Raw genomic sequence first — 20,752 nt, 5'->3', positions numbered from 1 at the left:
TTTAGAGCAGGGTCATTGTACTATGCCACCCTAAAAAAAACGCAATTCTTTTTTTTTTTAAGATTTTTTTTATTTATTTGACAGAGAGAGACATAGCAAGGGAAGGAACACAAGCAGGGGGAATGGGAGAGGAAGAAGCAGGCTCCCCGCCGAGCAGAGAGCCCGATGTGGGGCTCGATCCCAGGACCCTGGGATCATGACCCGAGCCGAAGGCAGACACCCAACGACTGAGCCACCCAGGCACCCCAAAAAAACCCAATTCTTAAACGACTACAGGCCTGGAGTCTTCTGGTTAGAGAAGACTCCCCTCTCCTCCAAATCCAGCCCCCCAAACAAAGCTTGGCACTTCTTGGATCCCTGCTCATAAAATGACCAGCCCACTGAGAAATTTTTGAGGGGTTATTATCAGGTAAAAAGAGAAACTTAAAAAAAAAAAATTGTTCTAGGAAAGCTGTGAACTATGTAAGAATGAAAGCAGGAGCGGCTGGGTGGCTCAGTCAGTTAAGCATCTGACTCTGGATCTCAGCCAGTTCTTGACTGTGAAGTTCAGGGTTGTGAAGTTCAAGCCCTGCGTTAGGCTCTACACTGGGTGTGGAGCCTACTTTAAGGGGAAAAAAAAAAAAGAATAAAAAGAAAATGAAAAAAAAATTATCAGGTAACACCAACTAAACCTCTCTAAATGGACCCACAGATTTTCTTGAAGTGGCTTTTGGTAATTTGCGGGCAGAGCACAACACACTCAAGAAAATGATGCTCACAGCAGGACACTAACACCAAGTAATTTTATGAGATTATGTCTGAGTTTGTACTAAATAATTCATGCTGGGAGTGGTAATAAAAGCAGAGATGAAGTTAAGCTAGTGATTGAAGATACTAACCTTGTCAAACAGAGAGAGAGAGAAGGATGAGTGGGTACCTTCCAGACCCAGCACAGATGAACCTGCCAAATGATCTCCTCCTCCTTGAAGAAGTCCCGTTGCTCTTACGGGCAACACCGTTTGCACTTGGCAGATGCGCACTGACTGCAAAGTGTGCGAAGGCCCCGTGATGCCAGGGCTAGAGTAGCATATAGCAAAACTACTAAGAAGCTGGTTGAAGGGAGGAGAGGCACAACCGGATACAAGACAGTCAGCAGCTGTGCCAGCCCATGCTGGGGGAGGAAAAGGAAGCTACACAGTGAGTGTTCTCACTCTTTAGAAGAACAAGGTTATATGGCATTCATCCTCTGCGTTTACGATGATGAGTACCTGCTGCTTTCTGGTGAATAAAAATGAAGGGGAGTCATTCTGAGAAGCAGAGAATTACTTCTGTATTCCTCTACCTACATAAAGGCATAATCATCCTCAAATTAAGGGACCGGGGCATCCGAATACCACCCGATGACGTGTGTGTGCTTTTTTTAGAGGTGCTACAGTTTTGCTGACTTCTTTGTCTGCGTGCAGCCTTTTCAGAAGAAGCTTAAGAGTGTTAGCCCGAGAGCACTACAACTTTCTGATGTCAAGTGGTGAGCATGGGCTAGAAAGGAACTACAGGGCTTCAAAGGTGGGCACAACCAAACGAGCTGTTGTGCATAGATGACCCACACTCAACTAAAACACAAGTTCCTCCTTAGTATGAGAAGTCTGACTCTCCCTCCCCAGAGCCCAGCCCTAAGATAACACTGTGTCTGGTAAAACATGCATCATGCCATCCATCCCACCCCTCTCCCCGCACCCAAAAGTAGTTTCCCCAAGGCAGCACTTCCAAAACAGCACTGCTCTTTAATCCAGACAACTCAGGCTAACATGCATTATTATTTCTAATTTTTAATCCCCTTTCATACCACTTAAGACTGTGAACACCGATGTCTGATCCCTAATGCTAGGTGCACACACTTCCTGGCAATGATGTTAAAGTAAGGCTTTCTTGATTCTTATCCGATCTATTTCTGATTTCTGAAGTGGAACTCTCTCCGTAGGGAAAGGGGGGACACAGCTTTTTTATTATGCAGCTGAATGGATAAAACAAAATCTAAATATAACCAGAATGCAATACAAAATAAGAGTTACGTCCTGCAAAATTACATACAGATTTGGCTAACGTGATAGGCGAAATATCTTTTAGGTCATAAGCAGGTGTTCTAAAAGATGTTTTCCATCTTGGGGCGCCTGGCTGGCTCAGCTGGAAGAGCATGCAATTCTTACTGTCGGGGTTGTGAATTCAAGCCCCACACTGGGCACAGAGAGTACTTAAAAACAAATAAATTTTAGGGGCGCCTGGGTGGCTCAGTCGATTGGGCATCTGCCTTCGGCCTAGGTCGTGGTCCTGGGGTCCTGGGATCAAGCCTTGCATCTCCCTGCCCCCACCCCCTGCTTGTGATCTCTGTCAGATAAATAAAATAAGAAAAAAGATTAAATAAATTTTAAAAATAGCAATTTTTTTAAAAAAGAGCTATTTTCCACCTTAAGACACAGAGTAAATAAATTTTATTTCTTCAGAGCACAGGAAAATAGCAAAGTAAGAGAATCAGATGACATTGGAAGGGAGCCTAGATCTCACCCCTCCTGATACACCAATCAGATACAGCCTAGGGCTCCTGAGCTAAATTAAAAGATGAAGGTCAACTTGGTTACTAATTTCCCAGCGACAGCCCAAGGGAATCAAGATAGAAAAGCAGAACCAACCCTGGAACTCAAATAGGATTAAATGCATGTCACAGCATTATTTATAGTCCAGAACAAGTAGATAATTCAGCTGGACAAGAGTTGAGGCCCTTTCCTGAGCTGATTCACCTACTGTTCAAAGAATGTAGGTACCTTCCTCCTATGGTAGCCCTGAGCTAGGCACCAGCCATGAGTCCTCAAGCAGATACACCCAATGGTGTGGACACCGCCTCTGCACGGCAAAACTTATAATCAGCTGGCCAGGAGGTCTTGAAGAAAAGCCTAGCAATGTTTGCTTGATAAGATACATAATCACTGAGCCCTGGAAGCCATCCAGGGGCTCACAGGGGCTGTGGTGGAACAAAGTGGGGCAGACAGGTAACAAGGCATATTCTTTTCAAACTTCCTCCTTGCACAAGCCTTAATCAAGAAGAAAATTAAGAGTTAAGGGGTTTCATTTAATTTCGATGAAGTATCATTATTTCCATTTTATAGAAAAACAGAGTCAAATATTGCTTTGACGTGGCCTACAAGTTCTCACCAAGCTTGCTACTAAGGCCTTGGTGATCCTTGGCCTCCGGAAGTACCTCAGTACCGGCTGCCATTGCCCTTACAGCTAACGGGCAAAAATGAAAAGTTCTCAGCGTTCATGGAGCCCAAAGCAAAGTCCCCTACAATCTCCCAGATATATTAATTTCATCCCTTGCCCACTAGATGGTTACATAAAAAGAGAAAAAAAGAAAAATTTAAAAAACCTAGGGCCAGGGCGCCTGGGTGGCTCAGTTGGTTAAGCGACTGCCTTCGGCTTAGGTCATGATCCTGGAGTCCCGGGATCGGGTCCCGCATCGGGCTCCCTGCTCGGCGGGGCATCTGCTTCTCCCTCTGACCCTCTCCCCTCTCATGCTCTCTCTCTATCTCATTCTCTCTCTCAAATAAATAAACAAAATCTTTTAAAAAAATAAATAAATGAAAATAAAAATAAAAACCTAGGGCCAGACCCAAAACTAACCCTCCTCTCTTCAAAAGGAGAGAACAATGGATACTTTGATCTTCCTTTTCAACTCCTTATAGTGGACCGTTTTCAGCACTGCTGGGATGACTCAATGAGCTCTGGGAAGTAACTTGAAAACTCTACCGAAACTACGAGCTCAGGGCTGGGTCCTGAAAACAACCTCTTGCCTCTAATTTTCTTCTCAAAAAAAAATTTTTTTTAACAAAGATTTTTTTTTTTTGCAATTGCCGATCTTCAAGTGAAATTAAAAATTAATTTTCATTCTACTCTCCATCATTCTCTGGCACCACAGTAAAGAACATTACTGAGCCTTGCCTAGAAAACTCAATGTCGGTTAGACAAACAATGCCTTGTTCACATGTCAACTGAGCTTTCAGTGGCCTTAACTCCTGAACCCCAAAGGAGGGCCAGGTTCTCCCTCAATGCACTCCCTGCCATAAATACTGCTGTTATCTAGCAGAGTCAAGAGCTTATTTAGGAGATAAGGCAAATAACACCACAAATGCCTTGAAGTAACAGGCAAACATTACAGGACTTGCCCCCAATCTTAGCAATTTGTCAAATGAGCAAGCTGTAAAATTATGCTCTCCTGAAATACCTCTCATCCCATTTCCAGAAGGATCTATTCTGACACAACTGCTACCGATAAGCTGTCCCTTTTTAAGGTTTTCTATCGATTTCACCTTATCCTGATTAAAAATGCCATAATATCGGGCACCTGGGTGGCTCAGTCGTTAAGCGTCTGCCTTCGGCTCAGGTCATGATCCCAGGGTCCTGGGATCGAGTCCCACATCGGGCTCCCTGCTCAGCAGGAAGCCTGCTTCTCCCTCTCCCACTCCCCCTGCTTGTGTTCCTGCTCTCGCTGTCTCTCTCTGTCCAATAAATAAATAAAATCTTTAAAAAAAAAAAAAATGCCATAATATCAGAAAATCCATCAGATCACATTAGAGAGTCAATCATCCAGCTATTTATTATCATTGTCACTATTTTACTAGTTGCACAAATAAAAAGAAGGCTGCATGGGCTGAAGGAGCACTTCCTCAAGCTCTTACGGCTTCCCAGATGCACAGACTAGGAATGTTCTGGAACACAAGGCTGAGTCATTGAGACCGCTCAGAAGCAAGGAACTCCTCTTCAAAACAGGACTCAATATAAGAGGTTTGTATTAATTATTCAAAGAACTTTAAAAAAAAGTAATGAAAGCACTGACAGGGCTACAACATGGATGAACCTTGAGGACGTTATGCTAAGTGAAATAAGCCAGACACAAAAGCACAAATACTGCATGATTCTATTTATACGAGGGACCTCTAACAAGCACATTCAGAGAGACAGAGTAGAAATGTGATTTTCAAGGACCAGGAAAAAGCAGGACTGGGGAGTTGTTGTTTAACAGGCACAGAGTTTTTGTTTGGGATGAGCAAAAGTTCCAGGAATGCACAGGGGTGATGGCTGCACAATATTCGCAGTGAACTAAATGCCGCTTGACTGCATACTTAACAATGGGTACAATGATCAATTTTATGTTATGTGCATTTTACCACAGTTTTAAAAAGCTGTATGTAAGACCTAGAATTAGTAAGATTAGCGGTGGTAAAAAATAAGCCTAAACCAAGGGGCACGAAGGTTCTGTACTTCAAATCCATTTAAGAGTGAAAAGAATCATTGGGCGCCTGGGTGGCTCAGTCAGGTAAGCGTCCGACTCTTGATTCAGCTCAGGTCGGGAGATCAAGCCCTGAGTCCGGCTTACAGCTCCATGCTGGGCGTGGAGGCTGCTTAAGATTCTTTCTCCCTCTGCCCCTCCCCCACTTAAAAAAACAAAAGAAAAGAATCCACATTCCCAAAGTGTAGAAAACAGTCCAAAGCTATAGCCGCTCCCACTCTTCTCCATTCAGCCTCATGACCTTGAATGTCACGTGCACGCTGAAGGCTCCTGAGTCCCACCTTGACTTCTCCTATGCACTGGTCTGCAGGCCAACTGCACCCTTGACGTCCCCACTTGGATGTCTTACCAGTCTCCCCAAACTTAACTTGTCTAAACCAAATCACTGTCCTCACCCACCACCTGCCCCACCTACAGCCTTCCTGTCTTGGTTTAAGTACAACCCTACCCTGCCACCTCACCCCTTCACAGCCATTCTCAACCAGGAACTGTGAGACATCCTCTTTCAACAGAAGTCAGATGGTTTCAGTCCTCCCTCTTCAAAAACTTCGCCAATGAATCCTCATTTCTCTCAGAGTTAAAGTCAAACTGTGGACCATGGCTGTCTCCTAAATCAGGAGTCTGCAAACTTGGGGGGCCAGATCCTGCCTACCCCGTTTTTATAAACAAAACATTACTGGAACACTGCCACACCCATGGTTGTCTGTGGCTGCTTCCACCTCCAAGCTACAACTAGTGGAATAGTTGCTTGCGGGAGACTGCGCAGCCTGCAACAGTTACAGCTGGCCCTTTGCATACAAAGTCGGCCCGCCCAGGCTCCAAAGGATTTGTGCCTTGTCCTCACTCCCTCTGAGGGCAGGTCCTTTTTCTCTCAGCCTCACTCACTCTGCTCCAGCCACAGTGGCCTTCCTGCTGTTCCTGGGTACCCTAGGCAAGCTCCTACCTCAAGGCCATTGCCCAGGGAGCTCTCTCCCCACGCACCTGCAAGGCTTGCTCACACAATTCCTGAAAGTATTCAGTTGTCACTTCAGTGAGATCTTCCCTAACCACACTGTATTTAAAATTGCAACCCTTGCCCAGCAAAAAAAAAAAAAAAAAAAAAAAAAAACCAGCACCTTCCCTTTTCCTGTTTATCTTTCTCCACAGCGCTAATCACTTAATATGATACATAATTTTCTTTTTTGTCTGACTTAACCCTATAGCTCCAGAGGACATAGATTTTTGTGATTTCTGTTCACTTATCCCAGTGTCCAGCGTACAGTAGCCAGCATACAGTAGCAACCCAGTAAATAAATACATGTTACCTGGAGCTGAGTGTGTGTGGTATGGCTACCTAGCCTAAGGAAAAATTCAAGATCTCTATTCTAATGGGGGGAAGGGTTAAATGATTAACAGAAGAGATGGAAAAAATTAGGATCCATACTTAAAAAGAATCTGAAAATACAATTTTGGCTTATGACACATTCCAAATATAGACAAATACTTCTAAAGTTAAAGACAAATTTTTCAATTAAAAAAAAATCTAACACTGGTCTAGAGTTGCAATTAATAAATACCATCTGTGCTCATAATCTGAAACCTGTTTCAAGCTCTAGCTTTCCAATTTATTCATATCCTACTGAACTTTATTTTTAATCTTCAAAGTCAACATCTTAATTTATATATATCCTATCATTCCATTCCAGTTCCCATTACTACCGATTTTTATTCCACCTTCTTGGCTGAAATGACCAGAACTAGGTGGGGAAAAAAAAAAACCTCCTGTTTTGAGGTTAAAGAAAAGTTGTATTAGCAAAAGAAGACACCAAACCGGAGCTGAGAAAATGGATAACTCGGGCGCCTGGGTGGCTCAGTTGGTTGAGCAACTGCCTTCGGCTCAGGTCGTGATCCTGGAGTCCAGGGATCGAGTTCCACATTGGGCTCCCCGCTCAGTGGGGAGTCTGCTTCTCCCTCTGACCCTCTCCCCTCTCATGCTCTCTCTCACTCTCTCTCAAATAAATAAAATCTTTAATAAAAAAAAAAAGAAAGAAAATGGGTAACTCTAGTTTTTGGGGTTTTTTTAAGATTTTATTTTTATTTATTTGACAGAGAGAGAGACAGCGAGGGAGGGAACACAAGCAGGGGGAGTGGAGGGGGGAGAAGCGGGCTTCCTGCTCGCACGGGGCTCGATCCCAGGACCCCGGGATCATGACCTGAGCCAAAGGCAGACACTCAACGACTGAGCCACCCAGGCACCCCAACTCTAGTTTCTTTTTAAGATTTTATTTATTTATCTTTGAGAGAGAGAGTGAGAGAGCACAAGCAGTGGGAAGGGGCAGAGGGAGAAGCAGACTCCCCGCTGAGCAGGGAGCCTGTCAGGGGCTCCATCCCAGGACCCTGGGATCATGACCTGAGCCAAAGGCAGACGCTTAATGGACTAAGCCACCCAGGCACCCGATAACTCTAGTTTCTATAAGCAATATTTAAAAGAAGAAAAATGTATCATGCAAGAAAAGTCAAAAATGGAAGAATGGTAGTAAATTCTCTGCCCCCACAATCAAGAACATCAAGGACATTTCTAACAAACTGGACTTAAGGGGCAACAGCTTGATAAATACAACTTTGACATTTAACAAGAATAATATACCTGAAATGAACTAAAGAACTATTATTAGTTTATGTTTAGGAAAAAAGCTTAGAAAAATATGTACCAGGCAGCTTAATAGCAATTGCTTGGAGGAATGGTGGGGTTATGCAGGGCTTTTAACTTTCTATGATTATACATTTCTGTAACATTTTAATCTTCTATAACTCCATATTCTTTTGCAAAAGAAAAATATAGAAATGATACAGAAGAGTGAAACAAGCTTAGATCCAGCAGATAAAAATCCCCAAAAACAACTATTAATGAAGCAGTTATGTTAGAAATAAACTGTTTTGATCTGAGAACGTTCAGATGAGAAGTTGCAAAGTATCTACACACAAAACAACAAAGGCTGTTTTGTGTGTAGAGGTCTTCTGGTTTCCTTTTATCTTTAAACTGTGGCTTAACTACCAGGTAAATAGTTTGGTAGCTAAAAGCATCAACTTTGGGGGCACCTGGGTGGCTCAGTCAGTTAAGTGGTTAAGCAACTGCCTTCGGCTCAGGTCATGATCCCAAAGTCCCGGGATCGAGCCAGCGTCAGGCTCCCTTTTCAGGGGGGAGTCTGCTTCTCCGTCTCTCCCCCTCCCCCACTCATGCTCCATGCTCTCTCTCTCTCTCTCAAATAAATAAAAATAAACAAATACTTTTTTAAAAAGTATCAAGTTTGGAGGTAAACTACCTGGGGTTAAATCACAGTTGGCTGAATGACCTTAGGCAAATTACTTAACCATTCTGTGCCTCAGTTTCTTCATCCATAAAATAGGGACAACAATATTTGTACTTCCTTTAGGATTAAATGAGTTAATATTTGTAAAACACCAAGAAGAAAGCCTAGAACAAAGTAAGAACTACATTTATTTAAATGCTTATTATTGGGGAGCCTGGGTGGCTCAGATGTTAAGTGTCTGCCTTCAGCTCAGGTCATGATCCCAGGGTCCTGGGATCGAGCCCCGCATCAGGCTCCCTGCTCGGCGGGGAGCCTGCTTCTCTCTCTCCCACTCCCCCTGCTTATGTTCCTGCTTTGTCTATCTCTGTCTCTGTCAAATAAATAAAATCTTTAAAAAAAATAAATGCTTATTATCATTCATATAAAAATCCAGATTTCTAGAGTCTCTCAAAATATTGGAAGATCTAGCAAAAACGAGCATAAAATTCCCACCTTGCTACCTTGATGCAATCATCAGGTGCTGAGTAGCCCAGTGGCTCTCTCCTTTGAACAGAACACAATCTTTTTAGTTGACCCTAATCCCCCATTTATGCCCTCTGATCTAAACTGAAAAAGGAAAATATTTTATAAAATCATGTGTTTCTATTCTCCAAGGAGTTACTTTTATATTATTAATCTAACCATAGAGGTGCCTTTTAGGCAACATGCTTGAGCAGTGGAAACATGACCAACCCAGAAGGGCCCCACATCGACCACTAAGCTGAGTGCAAACCAGCTCATTAGGTGACCCACCCCAAAATACCCACAGGCCCTGACCAACCAATGGGCTACTTCCAACCAGGCACAGTTGCCAAAAAAGGGAAAATTCCCTATGTCCCCATACGTCCTCACCTTCCCCCTTTAAATATGGCCAGAGAGCTGCTCCCTTGCTGTGTCTTCGATAAACTTCCATCTGCCTCAGGTGCATCCTGTCACTGCACGGGCTTCCACCCAATCGAGTCACCCCACATTTGAGGCCCCCATCCAGAGAGGCACCCCACTAACCATCCACGAAACAATGAAGATCCAAAGACACTAAAATGGAACTACAGCTTAGTAGTTAAGAGCTGGCCTCCAGAGGAAAACCCCCGGACCCGAGCACAAGCTTTGTCACCTATTGACCGTGTAGACCTGGTCATGTTACGTAGCCTCTCTGAACCTCACTTTCCTCACCTATTAACACAAAGCAAATAATAACACCTGTCTCACTGGGCTAGGGGAGACAAGCAACACACGCAAAGTTCAAAGACCAGGGCCTTACCGATGGTTAACACTCGGGTTAGTTCAAAATTTACTGAAAGAAATCACTAAATTGTACACCCGAAACTAATATTACACTGTATGTTAACTAACTGGAATTTAAATAAAAACTCTTAAAAATTAATGAAGAAAGGAGAGAGAAAACGTTGGTCCCTGAGCTGACGGAGGCCCCATGGCAGGAACACGAGTGTACAAATCAGTTAAGTGCCACGCACTATTACTGGTGCTATAACAGAAAGAAACCAAGGCATACATGTGGGCTTAAATGACACGCTGAAGAGCTGCTTGTTCAAATACTTCTATCCCCACTCCCCAGCAGACAGAGAGGAAGCTGAATGGGGTGCGAGTCATCTTTCCTTCGGCTCTGACCCTGTGGTTCTGAGCTCATGACCGAACTTCTCACAGTCCTGTGAGGCTTAGAAATAACAAATGTCAGACCCCTGAGTTAGTGATCAGAATAGAGTGGGCCTTCAGGAAGTCACAGTTATTATCCTTTTTACATGCCTTCAATTTTAGAATAATTTTAGATTTACAGAAAAACAGTGAATTTATTACAAAGAGTTCCCATACAATTCTGACTTTTATCCACATTGTTATTCCAGTTGTAAAGACAGTGAAATGACTTCTAAGCTACTTTTAAAACGCATGACAATAGTGAAGACAGTCACTCTGGGAAAATCCTGCTTGAAGCACTTAAACACACCAGACCGCATCAGTGGACCGATTTAACAGGTCTATTTAGATGTGTCCTAAGATACGTTTAAAGGCAGACGTGAGCAAGAGGCTACTATGCTCATCACAGGCGTAGCAACACCTTCTCCACGTTACCATCTCCGACAAGAGCTTCAGCAGGTGTGAGGGTATCTCCTGAGTCACAAAAACACCTTTTATGCCCTGCAGAGCCCATCACACCACAGTATTTCCTAACCAACCAGAAAATGAAAAACTCTGTGGCCCAGACAGGCCTGCCTTTGAAAGCAGCAGGGATAGCAGCTGCTGGGCTCTCGAAGGTCAGACTCTGAGTGGCCGTCCAGAATGCTGCGGGCTGGCAAAGGTAGGGGAAAAAATGTTGGATGTGAGCCTGGATCCGAGCACGCACTGAACAATTAATTATCAGTCCCATTCCTTCATATGTGTTTGACTCCTAGCAGCCACCTATCAAAAAGGTAATGTGAAAATATCATTTTACATTTTACAAAATAGAAATTAGAGACTCAGAAGAGACATGCCCAGACAACAGCTAGAAAAGCGGGAAAATAACAGCTATTGTCCCAGAAGTTGAGTATGATTCACACTAACATTTGGACCAACTTTTTTTTTTGTTTCAGATTCACTTTGATGAGCTCTCAAAAACCTCCTGTCACAGACATTTCTGGGTAGTTTTTATTTTATTTTTTAAAAAGATTTCATTTATTTATTTAACAGAGAGAGACATAGCGAGAGAGGGAACACAAGCAGGGGGAGTGGGAGGGAGAAGCAGGCCCCCCGCAGAGCAGGGAGCCTGATGCGGGGCTCAATCCCAGGACCCTGGGATCATGACCCGAGCCGAAGGCAGACGTTTAACGACTGAGCCACCCAGGCACCCCTCTGGGTAGTTTTTAAAGCCTCATTCTTTTTAAGATACTTTTTTTTAAAAATTTATTTGAGAGAGAGGGGACGAGACGGCGAGCAGTGGGAAGGGCAGAGGGAGAGAATCTTAAGCGACTCAGGGCTGAGCACGGAGCCCGATGTGGTCCTCGATCTCACAATCCTGAGATCATGACCTGAGCTGAAATCAAGAGTCGGGACGCTCAACCGACTGAGCCACCCAGGCACTTCTAAAGCCTCATTTTTTAAGAGTAAGAAGAAAGCATCATCTGAATCAAGGCGTTAGAGTAATTCGTGTGGAACGCTTGCTACAAGATGTATGTGCAAAAAGAATGGCAGTGTTTGGACACTGCAGAGGATTGCTCCTCCTCACCGGTGCCGGGATGCTGCTCTGCCATCCCCTCTGACTCAGCACCTAAAAGGCACGATGGGAAGGGAGTACCATAAAAAAGCCATGCATTATTAACAAGAGCCTTGGCATCAAAGTAGAATGATTTGGAAAACAGGAAAATGTCTGCAGAGTAAGAAGAGTAGCAAGCAGCTCAAATCACTTTTGGCAGCGTCATACCATTCAGAGATGTCCACTCGAAGTCATTTCTCTTCGTAAGCAGCCTTTCTCTTTTAACCCTTAGTTTTAAGCCCTAATTTGGCTCTCTTTATGTCCTTCCTACCTTAAATTCCAAATGGTTATCTACATTCTCTGAGCAGATTTCTCTGTGTTCATTTGCTCCTGTCAGCTTAAAGGCTGTACGTGCGCCAGATCACAGTGAGAACAGACTGCAACAATACTGTTCGGCAGAAGACCGAGGAGATACCACACACGGGAGATATCACACACTGCAACAGTCCCCGTCAGCTAGAAATCATGAGTCTGTCCTCTCAACTCTAGGACAAGTGAACAAGTGACTTCAACTCCCCATTCACAGCAGGCAAGCGAATGGTGAACAAATCCACGTACTCTTAATACCACTTTAGCACCCCAGTATCTACTATCAAATGATCAGGCCAGAATGAGGCTGAAGAGCCATCCAAGGATGGAAGACAATGACCTGCGTAACACAGAGTTCATTCCACTTCTCTGGCACTATACCAGATTAGGAAAAATAATCCTGCCTCTTAGACCAGTGGTTCTCAAGCAGGGGTGATTTTGCTCCCCAGGGGACAGGCTGCAACACCTGGAGGCATTTTTGGTTGTTGCAGATCAGGGAGAAGGGTACTACTGGATCTAGTGGGTAAAAGGCCAGGGACAATGCTAGAATTCTGCGGTGTGCAGGACAGCCTCCAACAGCAAAGCTTTATCCAGCCCAAAATGTCACTAGTGCTGGGACTGAGAAACTCTGCATTTAACTTCTTTACGTTAAAACTTACTTTCAAGTTAACTGTTGATACTGTTACACAAAAAGCATAGTAGTAATGTACAAGTAACTTTATAATGATGGTTCATTTTAGATTAATAAACAGATATTTCTTTCAATTCCCTTTGAACTAAACGTGTCTTCTTTAATACAGCACAAACTAATATCTTTTCTACAACATAAGGAACAAAACACATGAACAAGAATCATAGAAAGTAGCTCTGCTTCTGACTATGACTCAGTAGCTTGCCATAGATCGGGGATCCCTCAGAGAACACCTAGAAAAGCCAGACTAAAAAAAAAAAAAAGTATGAAGTCTCTGGAGAACTGCTGAGGCAACCAGGACTTCGACAGGATCCTGGAGAAGGGCGAACCCCTTAGAAGCAAGCCAGCTTACCGCAATGGGTTTATCATTCAGGGCACTTGCCAATTACAGGTACCAAGAATAAGGCTGAGGGAGCAGGCAGTCTGGGCACAGGACTGGAGTCACTAAGAGGCAGAGAAACCAGCAGAACTTTGGCAATATCTCCTTGTATGAAGAAACAAAAATAGAGATTTAATGGGCCAGAACCCTAGTGAAAAGAATTGAACCAGTTTTCCCCTTAAGAGATTTGTAGAATCCCACCGCTGCAAAGGTTAGGAGGCTAAGACACCAAACAGAAAGCCTCTGAAGAGCAGAGTTCATCCATTCCGTGTGCTAAGGAGACAAAGACTGAAGTCCAGGACACACTGTGGTGAACATCCCAGGTTCTCAGAACTCCCACAGGGCTACTCTGTAAGAGTCCAGGCAAACCAGAGGTCAGTGGAGCCTTACCACAGCCACACCCTACCTTTGGTGGCTCACTCCCTGATAGGATGAATGGGATCAGTCCCCACCCTATTTTACCAGGCAAATGGAGTGAGCCCACTCCAGAGAAGGATGAAATCATACAGGGCTGCTTTAATTTTTTATACACACCATCCAGTTTTCAATCAAAATTACCAAGCATGCCAAGAGACAGGACCAAATGACTGAATATCAAAAGAACCAGACAATAGGAAAAGAGCCACAGTAATACATTAATGTAACACATTAATACACTGTAATACATTAATATCACTGTGTACTAGCGAATCAAAATTTGCTTCATTTCTAAGATGCCCTGTGAAGAAACTCTATGAAAGTGTGCCTTTTAAAATCTGTTTACTGAGTTAAAAAAAAGAATAAAGATGAGGAGGAAATGGTGAATTTCATCATAAAATTGGAAACTATAAAAAAGTACCAAGTAAACACTGTAGAACTAAGAAATACAGTAACTGAAATTAAGAAGTTAATTGATGGGTTTAACATTGGATTAGATATAGCAAAAAAGGAGAATTAGTGAACTAGATGTCAGGGCAATAAAAAATATCCAGATTGAAGTCTGGAGGGAAGAACAGAAAAATACAGATTTGTATTGAGCATTAGCCTTAGAAAGTGTCTTGGCAAACAGTGTTTATGTGTCCACTGGATACTGTATGTGGAAATGGAACACAGGTGCTACCTCTTTGACAATTATACAGGGTTTATGTTACTTGGTTATTTCTGGAACAGTCAAATAATCAGACAATAATCTTGGGACTCAGTGAGAAAGACACTGAGAGAGTCTTTTCTTTTTTAAAAAAGATTTATTTATTTGAGGGGGGCCACACACGTGAGGAGTCTGGGGGGGGGCCAGAAAAAGAGGAGGGAGAAACTCAAGCAGACTCTGTGCTGAGCCGCTGAGCGTGGGGCCCAACATGGGGCTCAATCTCATGACCTGAGATCAGACCTGAGCTGAAACCAAGAGTTGGACACTTAACTGACTGCACCCCCTAGGTGTCCCGAGATTCTTAACGTAGCAAAGATCAAGAATCCAACAATTCTTAGTTCTCTATCAGTCTCAAAGTTAAAATGATCAAGGCAGTGGTCAGATTCAAATGGCTCCATTTCTGCCCCATGGTGACAGAATCTTAGAGATACTAATTTACAACATTATTTAAACTAACATTATGAAAAGTTTCAAACATACAGCAAAGTTGAAAGAATTTTACAGTGAAAACCCATATACTAACCATCTTGATTCTATTCTTAACTTTCTTATCACAAATATATCCATCTAGCCATTCATCCATTCATCTTATTTTTTTCATGCATTTCCAATTGCAGAGATCAGTAAACTGCTCTCTAAATACTTCAGCATACCATTAGTAAGAGTTCAACATTTGCATAATTTTTCCCCTTTGGATATAAAGTTTCATAAAATGAAAGTGTGCATTTGCTGAGTTTTGATAACTGCACACCTGTGTAGCCCAAATCCCTGTATCAAGATATGAAACACCATCACCTCTGACAGTTTCCTCAGCCTCTTTCCGGTCAATCCCAACACTCATTTCCCCCTCCCAGAGCAAGTGTCATTTCTAACCTACTCATTTCCAGAAATGCATTTTGAATAATCTTCAAGTCTATGGTGTGAGGAATCAATCTTAGAAAAGCAATGCTTAAAAAGGCCATTTTAATTATAAAATATTAAATGAAAGCACATTCCTAAAGTTAAAACATATATACGAGAAGTTGGGAAAAAGTGACATCTTTAAATTCCTATAGTTCCTTTAAATTCCACTTTAAGTGATATTAATCTAATAGTTAATTTGCTGCCAGTACCTTGTAATGTAATAGTATTTAGCCCCAAAGGCAGCACACTGATTGGTATGTGCAACATATGAATCCTTTATTTAACAACTATTCTTGTTTGCTGAAATTCTATTTTTATTAATTCATGGAAGCATAAAATATTCTAGGGAAGAATCCCTCAGCCACGGATTTCAATTTTATCCATAATTTACATTCCTTGAATACTTGGACTTCCCTTTCTGTGTATGACCAAACCAAATCTTTCTTGGCAAGAATGGATTGTTCACTCTGCTGTGAACTTTGGTTGCTTCACTTTACCTGGCAACCGGTTAATTTAACATTAAATTAGCAGGCTGCCTGAGCTCTGGTCCTAGAATATTATTTAACAACAGATAAGAGCTGTAAGTGATCAAAACAGCGCTTGCTGAGTCAGGCAAAACTTCCTTGAGGATTAATTTATTATTTTAATTTCTGAGACTGCCTACAGATGGGGAAATATGAGTCACACTGATAAAAACAAAGGTGCAGCACTATCAGCCTGACTTAGATATTACTATTATATAAAACATAGCAAAGAATGTGCTTCTATGGCATGATGAAGTCCACATTTTCACAGAGGACTGGAAACCTCACACTCTGCCTCTACATTATACTTTAACATTTTAAGTTAATATATAAAACCATACATACAATATGAGCTCAATTATGTTTCTGAAAAAACACACACATACTAAAAAAAACAAAACAAAAAAAACAAACCACAAAACCCAAAATGTTAATAGTTAAGAATTTATGCTGTCTTTATTTTCTTTATGCTTGGCTGTATTTTCCACATTTTACACTTTCAGTGTATTACTTTTATAATCCAAAATAAGTATTAACTAGGAAAAAAACAAAACCCTAGCTGTAACTGACCTGTAATAATCCCCATCCCACTCTGATTATGGAGCTACAATGCCCTCTGTACCTGTTTTATACTTGCTGCTCACCCCAAAGATGCATATAACCTTGTTTTCACAACAGCAAAACACCCTTACATCCCACTTACCCCACGTCTGTAAGGACAGCAGACAGTACTTGAACTGTTTTAAACCTATGCCCCCACATTCATGCTTTCTCACTATATTCAGTATATTCCTATCTGCCAAGTTTTTTTTTTAACTCATTCACTGTAGTCTGCATTATAAAAACAATAGGTATGTTGAGTGTGCTTTTTCTATTTATACAAAAGCCTCTCTCTGCCTCACCCCAACAACAAAAATCCTGGTGGTATCATCATCATCATCATCATCATCATCACCAATGCCACCTTTATGAAAATCCTTGGTTTAACAATTAGACTGGGAACGAGCTCTAGTCTTGGTACTGCCCGGAAGACTGAGTAAACCCTTTACCATCTCTAAAATTCCATTTCCCATCTGTAAAATACAGAGGTTGTTCCAGTAATCTTGAATACCCTCTCCCTCTCTTTTATGTTGTAATTCTTTGAGCCTGTTCTATTCTGCATATGTAACCTAGTCCCCAAAACACATCTAAGATTATAATCTCCCAGAGGGCAGAATATCAATCATAGTAGCAGCTAACATTTATTGAGTATGCTTACCGTTGCCAGGAACCTCACTTCACTATGAGGTAGGAACTATTATCACCCCATGGGAGAGCTCAAGTAGGAACGGAATGGTTCAGTAATTTGCCCCAAGTCACAAAACCAGCAAACTGAGGAGCGGGGACATGAGCTCAGAAGGCGTGGCTCCACAGACCAATGCAGTTTTTTATCTCCTATGTCAGGCACATTCCCTTTGTCCTGACCAAAACAGCAAACACAGTGTATGTATAACTTGGGTGTTTCTAAAGATCTGTAAGGCAGATGACTGACAGATTGGAAGGGTAAAGAGAGACAGAAAGCAAGCTAGCTAGCTTTCTACACCTCTGTTTCAAGGAGTCCAGGGATTGAGTACAAATATCCTTACTATTCTCATGGTTATACATCATTAAGAAACAAGCTTACTTTCCTCAGCCACTTTTCCAAAAGCCTGGCTGACAGCATGTTTATTCTCAGATATGATTAGCTCAGCCCCATGGTTAGAGAGCAGTGCAAATGAGGTTACCGTGCCAGTTCGACTCCAGGGCAGGCCCGCAGCTTTGCATAAAGAACACCTCTCTGCATAAGGAGCAGCCTGGGGGAAGCTCCCCAGTCCAACACGGCTGCCTCACAGAAGCCTGACATAAGTCACAACGGAGAGCTGTCGAGAAGGGGGGCAAAGGCACAATTCATCTCTGCACCTGCAAAGTAACTCCCAAAACCACACGATGGACACCCACTTTCAACACAATTAGCCACATCATTCCATTCACAGAGAAATGACAAGACTGAGATGGGCTGATAAACTGAGTCAATGCGAAGCCGCTCTTCCTTACAGAACATCAGACAGCTTAAATACACTTTATGAAAGACCTTACTAATATTCACATCAGCTTCCAAACAGAAGTTAGAAGGGTTTTGATCCTTGTACTTCAAAGTGCCCTTTCTGTATGCAGAGTGGAATTGTGCCCAGATCACAGGAGAAATGGGCTTATCCAGCCCATTTCACACACCAACCACTCCTGTGGGCCCATTCCCTTTCCAGGAATACCTGAGTGGCACTGTTTCCAAACAGCCAATAGCATCTATTCTTCTTCCAACTCTAACTTTCGAGAGCTTATGCTTCCTCTTCCTAACCCAAATCAAAAGGAAACAAAAACTGTGACTAAAAAACTCAGTATCAATCATCAAATTTACCATAATCATACAGAAGCAGCACAGTCAAGAGCACAGGCTCTAGAAAAAAAAAAGCAGGCTTGGGTTCAAACTGTACCTCTAACCTCTTACAAGTTATGTGACCTTGAACAAATTTAACCCCTCCTAGCCTTGGTTTCCTCAGCCATAAAACACCTACACCTCACAGAGGTAGGGTGTTTTAATAGGATAACACATGCAAAACACCTACAGAAAAGGCTCAGCTAATGGAAGCAGCACCTGCTGCCACTGTCATGTTGGGACACACGAAGGCCACCGAGCTGGAAGGGAGAGACAGAAATGCAAACTACTGACCAAGGCAGTCACTTCTGGAAAGCAGGCTTTTTCCGAGACTACAGTCCCTATCTATGCCTGAGGAAAGACTGAAGAAGGAGGGAAAAAGACTCATCAGGATTATGTGGGTTAAATGTTTCACTTTGTCACCCTCTGGTCAGCTAAAAATGTGCAGCCTATAAGAAGAAATCAAGAACAGCCTGTCTATCGAGAGACACAGAAAATAACCTAAAAAGAATTTGACAGGTGTGGCGACTATATTTTCAGAATTGCAAAACCAGGCAATTTCTGCCCCCCCAAAATGTGAATTTACGTATCAAAAAGTTTTATATCGGCTTTTCCCTTTTCCAAAACCATTCAGTCCTAAAGCCATTAGGTGGGGCCCAAGTGGGGTGCGGAGGACACCCATGCTGGCAGGTGGGCTGATGCAGGGTGTGGGAGCTTTAGTGGGATGAGGAGAGAAGAAAGCCCAGGAAAGGGAACTGAACTGCTTTGGGCGAAAAGGATGTCCAAACAGGGATTGGGGATAAAGCAGCATGCTACATACAAGGGATTGATCAACTAAGTAAATATATTAAGAAAAATGGGAGCTAGGATTCTCACTGCCAGAGAAAAGAGTTACAAATACAGAAAGGGAGAAAACTAGAATGAACCCTGAGGTGTTAGATCTAAATTACAGGTATGAATGTGAACTCCACAATTTCCCATTTATATACATGCAGAAATACAGATGTCAACATGCGTGGATGTATACACATACGTATGTATTCTGCAGCTTTATACATCAAGGCAAGAAGCCTTAACACTCCAATAGCAATGAGTACCCCCACCCAGCACCTGGATCTTGGCTTCTAAATATGCATTCTCCACTAAAAAGACTCAGAGTTCTTTGGAGAAATAGCTGATTCCAGGTCTGGGATAAGGAAGGCACAAAGGACCTAGAATATGTTGTTATGTCAGAAAGTAAAAAAGTGATTCTGAACTGAATTCTTTTTGATATAAAAGACATTACTGGGGCAACTGGCAGCACTCTGACGGGGGCTGAAGGATTAGATGACCATAAAGTATCAATGTTAATTTCTTAACTTTGATGGTTGGATGGTCCTTTGCTGGAATATCCTTGCTTGTTGAAAAACACAGTCTAGTATTTGGGGGTGATAGAAAATCATGTCACCAAATGATTCAAGAAAAAGTCAATGTACTATAATTGCACCTTTTCCATAAGTTTGTGATTTCAGAATTTTTAAAAAATCATTTTTAAATAGTCTCACACATGTATCCAAATTAGATCCCTTTTTTTTTTTAAGATTTTATTTATTTATTTGACAGAGAGACAGTGAGAGAGGGAACACAAGCAGGGGGGCGTGCGAGAGGGAGAAGCAGGCTTCCCGCTGAGCAGGGAGCCAGATGCGGGGCTCGATCCCAGGACCTTGGGATCATAACCTGAGCCGAAGGCAGACGCTTAACGACTGAGCCACCCAGGCGCCCCCACATTTTGTCTTATAGACAGTTCTGCTATGATGCTTATTTTGAAAATGCACATTTGTTCCAAGACAATTGATATATTTGACAACGATGAACAAAATTAGAATTTCACATTTGCTTATGTGCAATTTCACCCATAAGGAACACCCAGAAAACTACACCCAGCTGAGCAGACACACACACATGTACATACCCCAAACATCTACCAGTTACCTCACTTCACTGAGCAGGTGTCCTATACACTTCTGACGTGACAACATTTGGTACTGTATCAGACAATCCTCCTTCCACCACTGTGTAATAACTCAGGGAGGGTGCTGTCCCGATGCCCACAACCACAAGCAAACTTCCGGTCTTTTCAAAGTAAAGTGCCCTATTTATGGTTTTTCTTATCCACTTAATAGGTGTAAACCTGTGCTGTTTTCATTAGTTTCCTTTTTCATTAGGTTCCTTTGTTTTTTAAATGAGTCACTAATAAAGCTCTTAAGCATTATGTACCTAAACTCACTTTTTCCATAAGTTCTATGGCTTTTATTCAACAATTTTGTGGAGCATGGTGATTTTTAGGAATGTTTAAGTCATGTTATAACAGAACTAACTGTATTTAATATAACCACCTTTACAGAGAATAACTTGCATGACATCAATGGTGTCCCTATTCTGTACGAATTAGGTATAGAAAAGAGGTGGAAAAAGAAAACATGATATATAGTTGCA

The 20,752-nt window shown here is 42.3% G+C and overlaps 1 protein-coding gene across 2 annotated transcripts in view; it reads right to left on the bottom strand.

Annotated features, from left to right (window-relative positions):
- B4GALT5 (beta-1,4-galactosyltransferase 5) overlaps positions 1–20,752 on the bottom strand; it is a 77,340-nt gene that overhangs the window by 38,761 nt on the left and 17,827 nt on the right. The window contains exon 1 of one of the 2 annotated variants that reach the window (XM_073884004.1): positions 879–1,063. The exons of the other annotated variant lie outside the window; for it this stretch is intronic. The gene's annotated coding sequence lies outside the window, so the exon portion shown is untranslated. Of the gene's footprint in view, positions 1–878; positions 1,064–20,752 lie in introns of those variants that run through there. 2 annotated transcript variants of the gene reach the window in all.

The sequence above is a fragment of the Callorhinus ursinus genome, unplaced genomic scaffold (assembly GCF_003265705.2).
Source record: "Callorhinus ursinus isolate GAN/ISIS: 27379988/994484 unplaced genomic scaffold, GSC_fseal_2.0 scaffold53, whole genome shotgun sequence".
Classification (NCBI taxonomy): Eukaryota; Metazoa; Chordata; class Mammalia; order Carnivora; family Otariidae; genus Callorhinus; species Callorhinus ursinus.
This window is presented reverse-complemented; position numbering and strand designations above follow the sequence as displayed.